This window comes from Lotus japonicus, chromosome 2 (assembly GCF_012489685.1).
Source record: "Lotus japonicus ecotype B-129 chromosome 2, LjGifu_v1.2".
In the NCBI taxonomy this organism is placed as follows: Eukaryota; Viridiplantae; Streptophyta; class Magnoliopsida; order Fabales; family Fabaceae; genus Lotus; species Lotus japonicus.
This window is the reverse complement of record NC_080042.1, coordinates 37568459-37574678: the sequence shown is the minus strand read 5'-3', so window position 1 is coordinate 37574678 and position 6220 is coordinate 37568459. Positions and strand designations below refer to the sequence as shown.

The 6220-nt window shown below is 41.2% G+C and overlaps 1 non-coding gene across 1 annotated transcript; it reads left to right on the top strand.

The window, feature by feature from the left end:
* The first annotated feature begins 3784 nt into the window (after nucleotides 1–3784).
* Nucleotides 3785–3891, top strand: LOC130741610 (small nucleolar RNA R71). The gene has a single exon (XR_009020498.1). It is a non-coding gene; the product is annotated as a small nucleolar RNA R71 (small nucleolar RNA).
* Nucleotides 3892–6220: the final 2329 nt, after the last annotated feature.

Sequence of the window (6220 nt, the reverse complement as noted above, 5' to 3'; positions counted from 1 at the left end):
TATACTGGCAACCAAAAGAAGGTGGGAAAGGTCCCATGAAATCGATGCCCCAAACATCAAACAACTCAATTTCCAAAATATTCTTTAGGGGCATCTCATTTCTCCTTGAGATGTTACCAGTTCGTTGACATTTATCACAGCTCTCAACAAAAGCTCTACTATCCCTATGCAGCGTAGGCCAATAGAAACCACTTTGGAGAACCTTAGCAGCGGTCCTCTCCCCACTAAAATGTCCACCATAACTTGATCCATGGCAATGCCAAAGAATTTTCTTAAAATCAACTTTTGGGATACACCTTCTAATGACTCCATCAGAACAAATTTTGAAAAGGAAAGGGTCATCCCAGAGGTAAGATTTTGCATCATGCAGAAATTTTTTCTTTTGTTGCCATGTCAAGTCATGGGGAATAAGTCCAGCAACACGGAAATTAGCAAAATGTACATACCAGGGTAGGGGTTCCTCGGTGGAAACAGCTAGGAGTTTCTCATCCGGGAACTCCTCTTGAATAGGTATTGGGCTGCACGCCCCACCTTCCAATCTTGACAAATGGTCTGCCACGCCATTGTCCTTGCCTCTCCGGTCAATGATCTCAAGGTCAAACTCTTGAAGGAGTAAGACCCATCGAATCAACCTTGGCTTAGAGTCCTGTTTAGCAAACAAATGCCTCAAAGCAGCATGGTCAGTATGAACAATCACTTTAAAACCCAAGATGTAAGGCCTAAACTTTTCACATGCAAAGACTACACCCAACAACTCTTTTTCAGTTGTAGTGTAGTTCCTTTGGGCCTCATTCAACACTCTACTTGCATAGTATATCACATACAAGACTCTCTCTTTCTTCTGACACAAGACAGCCCCTAAAGCTAGATCACTAGCATCACACATGATTTCAAATGGTAGAGACCAATCCGGAGCAACAATTACCGGGGCTGTCACCAAACTCTCTTTAATCGACTCAAAAGCTTTCAAGCACTTCTCATCAAAAGTAAAAGGTGCCTCCATCTCAAGCAAGTTGGTCATAGGCTTAGCTAATTTGGAAAATTCTTTAATAAACCGCCTATAAAATCCAGCATGCCCGAGGAAACTCCTAATACCCTTGATGTTAGTCGGGGGAGGGAGCTTTTCAATGACTTCAATCTTAGCTCTATCAACCTCAATCCCCTTTTCGGACACCTTGTGTCCAAGAACTATGCCATCCCTAACCATGAAATGGCATTTCTCCCAATTCAAGACCAAGTTGGTCTCCAAACATCTTTTCAGAACCAAGGCTAAATTCCCTAGACAAGCATCAAAATTCGGACCAAAAACAGAGAAGTCGTCCATAAAAATCTCGATGCAAGTCTCTATCAAGTCAGAGAAAATAGCAAACATACACCTTTGGAAAGTAGCTGGGGCATTGCAAAGCCCAAATGGCATTCTCTTATAAGCGAACACGACGTAAGGGCAAGTGAATGCCGTCTTCTCTTGGTCTTCCGGTGCAACACAAATTTGGTTGTACCCGGAATAGCCATCAAGAAAACAGTAGTATTGATGCCCAGCCAACTTATCCAGCATTTGATCTATGAAAGGCAAAGGAAAGTGATCCTTTCTAGTTACCGAATTCAGCCTTCGATAGTCAATACAAACCCTCCACTTCGTCACTTGACGAGTGGGAATCAACTCATTGTTCTCATTGGCAACCATAGTGATGCCTCCTTTCTTGGGAACCACTTGAACGGGACTTACCCATTCACTATCCGAAATTGGATAAATCACACCTGCATCAAGCAATTTAATTATCTCTTTCCTCACCACATCCTTCATGGAAGGGTTAAGTCTTCTTTGAGGTTGGACTATAGGTTTGTAATTTTCTTCCAACAAAATTTTATGCATGCATATTGCAGGACTAATACCTTTGATATCATCAATAGTCCAACCCAAAGCTGACTTGTGATCCCTCAAAACTCTGAGGAGTTTCTCCTCTTCCAAGGGTGTGAGAGCACTACTCAAAATAACAGGTTTATTCTCACCTTCCTCAAGATAAGCATACTTGAGAGAGGAAGGGAGTGGCTTGAGCTCACTCTTCTCCTCAATTGGAATCTCCTCATCCCTAGTTAATTCTTCTTTCCAAATGCTTTTGGTGGCAAGAGATGAGACAGATTCTAATTGAGATTGAGTAGCATTCACCTCATGGTACAAAGAATCAAGTTCCCTCTCAAGATTTTGGTCCTCTATCTCTAACCCTTCCATGATTGTTGTTTCCAAGGGGTCCTTAATAGATATCCTAACAAACTCTTCACACACGAGCTCATCCACTACTTTACATCGGAAAACTTCCTTATCCGCTCGGTGTTTCAAAGAGTCAAAAATATTGAAAAGGACCTCATCTTCACCTACTTTCAAAGTTAGAGTTCCCTTAGCCACTTTAATCTCAGCCTCACCAGTGGCTAAGAATGGTCTCCCTAGTATGAGAAGAACTTTAGAGTCCTCTTCCATGTCTAAAATGACAAAATCTACTGGGAAGACAAACTTATCCACCTTAACCACAACATCTTCAATGATCCCGTAAGGTGTTTTTAAGGACCTATCCGCCATTTGCAAAGAAATCATAGTTGGGGTAACCTCACCCAGGTTCAACCTTTTAAACATACTAAGCGGCATCAAGTTGATACTCGCTCCTAAATCACATAAGGCTTCTACCATAGTTAGCCCCTCTATCTCCACCGGAATAGTAAAACTCCCGGGATCTCTCCTCTTTTTAGGCATCTTCCTTTGCAAAATGGCACTACACTCTTCGGTCATCAAGATAGTTTCATCGACCTCACTCAACTAACTTCTCTTACTGAGGATATCTTTCATGAACTTAGCATAGATTGGCATTTGCTCCAAGGCTTCGGAGAAAGGAATATTAATATGAAGTTTCTTAAAAACTTCCAAGAACTTAGAAAATTGTTTATCCAAATTTTTCTTCACCAAAGCCTTGGGAAATGGAATCTTGCGGAGTTCAGGAGTATGGGTGCTTACAACTCTAGTCCTAGTGGGCCCTCTAGCTCTTTCCTCCATAACACCCTCATCTCTTTCTACCTCAGCTTCCTTACTTTTCTCTCCCTCAATTTTCTCCTCTGGCTCATGTAACACTCTTCCACTCCTAGTAGAAACCACAGCAGTATTTTCTTGCTTAGTCAAAGTTAAAGTTTCATAAGAGAACTTACCTTGGTGATTCTTGGACATTTGCTTTGCTAGCTGTCCCAATTGACTCTCTAAGCTCTTTATAGCCATATCATGGCTCTTGTAATTGCTCGATGTATGATCAATGAATCTCTCAATCAGCTCCTCAAGACTCTTCTTGCCAACCGTCTTTACAACAATTTGCGGCTGGTCAAGACGGCCTTGTTCTGAGGTTGGAGCTTTTACTCCTTGAGTCAATGTTCTGACCTTGCTAACATCATCATTGATAGTACACTGGTTACTATCATGAGATTCACCACAACATTTCACTCCAAACTAGTTACTCTCGCTCCAATTGACTTGGTATCCTGAATATGTTTCCGCATTTCCGCTACTTCCTCGGAGAGTTGCTTGTTGGAGGCTATGAGCTTATCATAAGATTCCACTTCAAAAGAACTTCTTCGGATTTGGCGTTCATTCTCGGAGTTCATGGCTCTCATCGCCATTTTCTCTATCAAATCATACCCCGCTTGTGGGGGAAGAGCATCGAACTCCCCACTTGAAGCCGCGTCCAAGCCAAACAGCGATGAATATAGTAACCCATTATAGAACTTCGCCACATATTCGGCTTGGGTGAGATTGTGTTGAGGACATTTCCTCAAAAGCTTCTTGAAATGCTCCCAAGCCTCATAAAGATTTTCATCTGAGGATTGTGTGAACGTCATGATGTCATTCTTCAATTTCCTCAAGAGGGACCTTGGGAAGAACCTCGTTGTGAATTTTTCTGCAAGGTCTTCCCAAGTAGTGAGACTCCCTTGAGGTTGTGAGTTCAGCCAATCCTCTGCTGCGTCCTTCAAAGAGAAGGGAAATAGGCTCAAACGGAATGCTTCTGTAGAAACATTCACCACCCGATAAGTGTTGCAATTCCGGATGAACTTCTCCATATGAGCATGAGGATCTTCCGAGGAACCTCCACCATATTGGCTTTGGCACACCATGTTGATGAATGCCGGTCTTAATTCAAAGTTCCCCACTCCTTCGGGAATGACAATACTTCCGGGATAGTCAAAGCTCATGGACCCCGAAGTTAGTTCCCGAAGAGTTCGGTTGGCATTCTCAACTTCTTGTTCTCGCAAACGGAGGGTGATACCCTCTTGGATCCTTGCCTCAATGTGGGCTTGCATCTCCTCCTCTGTCATGCGGCCACCCATGGTGGTGCCTCTCTTGAAAGCAACCTACGAATGACACTCAACAGAGAAAGATTAGTAGCACCAATTCTAGACAAGTTAAAACTTAAAACTTAAACCAAAAATCGCAAAACAATTCCCCGGCAACGGCGCCAAAAACTTGTTGGTAAATTCGCAAGTGTACGAATACCTCCGGGTTTAAATTATCGAACCACAGGGAATTAGATTGCAAGTTCAGTTTAAGATTCAAGTTCAAGGTTGAAAAGCCAGTAAAACTCAGTTTTAATAATTGGTTGTTTCTTGAGTTTGTAAAAGACAAGTAATCACGTAATAAAGCGATTGAAAAACAGAGATGAGATTGCCTTGGGTTCTTGTTCAACTAATTCAGTTTTAGCAAACCTTCCTATTCAATTAATCCGGAGTCTCTCCTTGATGTTCTAGCCTAGTTAGTTGTCTTTCGATGCCTCGCAAAGAAAACCCTTCCTAATCAAAAGATAGGTTCAATTCCTTGATAACCTAAACATTTGCTAGAAGCACTAAGCATACAAATCAGGCCAACAAACCCCAACCCTTCCTCTATTCCTAGCAGCAAGTATAGAAGGAGTAATCTCACAACAAGTCCCAATTCTACAACAAACTATCGTTATGATTATAGAAAAGTAAGAAGCTAGCATGCATTCAAGCTTGAAAGATTAAGCATAGAGGTGAGATTCAAGGGTTTACTCAAAACTTCATGAATAGAAAAGGATTGATAGCTAAAACATTCAAAGTCTTACAAAGAACCCAAAGCAAAAGGGGTTTTAGCCAAACACGGCTATGAAATCCATGCTAGAAACTAGAGATAAAACTTGGAACAAAGGGCTTAGGGAAAGCTCCTCAAGCTTCAGAACTCAAACTCTCTCTCCTAACTTATGAAAATATGATAAAAATGACAAAAGGTACAAAAGAAATGACAAAAAGCCTATTTATAGGCAAACAGGTCGAGTCTGGGCGCTCAGGCGCCAATTCAGAGCGCCTGAGCGCCAATTGCATGCAAAAACATGCTCTCTGGACCCAATTGGGGCCTAGGCGCCCATTCCCAGCGCCTAGGCGCTCAAGCTCGCCTGAAAAGGGCTTTTTGGCTTCTGAAACTCCTCTTTTCAATCCTCTTTAAGTTTTCCATCAATTCCAAGCTTATTGGCCTTCTTCCTTCTTCAGTTCCTGATCTGAAACTTAACCAACAAGCCAAGGAAAATTCTAGAAGCTCAAAGAGCTTATTAGCACAAGAGATCCTTCAATTAACACAATAAAACCATGCAAGTCCTAAACTTTACCTAAAATGCAAGAAAACTCCCTATAAAACTACTAAATTACCAAAGCAAAATAAAGACTAAAGAAAAGATAAAAAATGCATGAGAATGCATGAAACACTGCATGAGACTCAACAAAAAGACTCAAAACACACAAAGAAATGACCCTAAAAACACTACTAAAATAGGGTCATCAATCGTGGGTAAGAAGTTTTGAAAAACTGAAGAGAGAGAGAGTAAAACCGAAAGCGTAGGAGATCGTGTGTGTATAGTGGGTTTTGACAAATAACCGTTGTTGATTCAAAAAGCAATTTAAAATCAACGGTTAAAAATTAAAGACAAGATAGTAACAGTAAATACACCTATCACACGCAGGAGAGAAGCACATCAACTGTAAGGCCCTAAGTTCAATTTGGAACAATTTTATGAAAGTTTGAATAAAATTGAAGTTTTAGCTAATGTTTGATAACTGGCAGATTAGAACTGTCAACTTGTGTGAATTTTTAGAGGGTCTTAACGACTTCATTTAGGAAAACTTCCTTCATGAGATTTGTTGCCCTTCAAGTCTAGAAAATGCTCCAAGTGGTTTCGAGTCA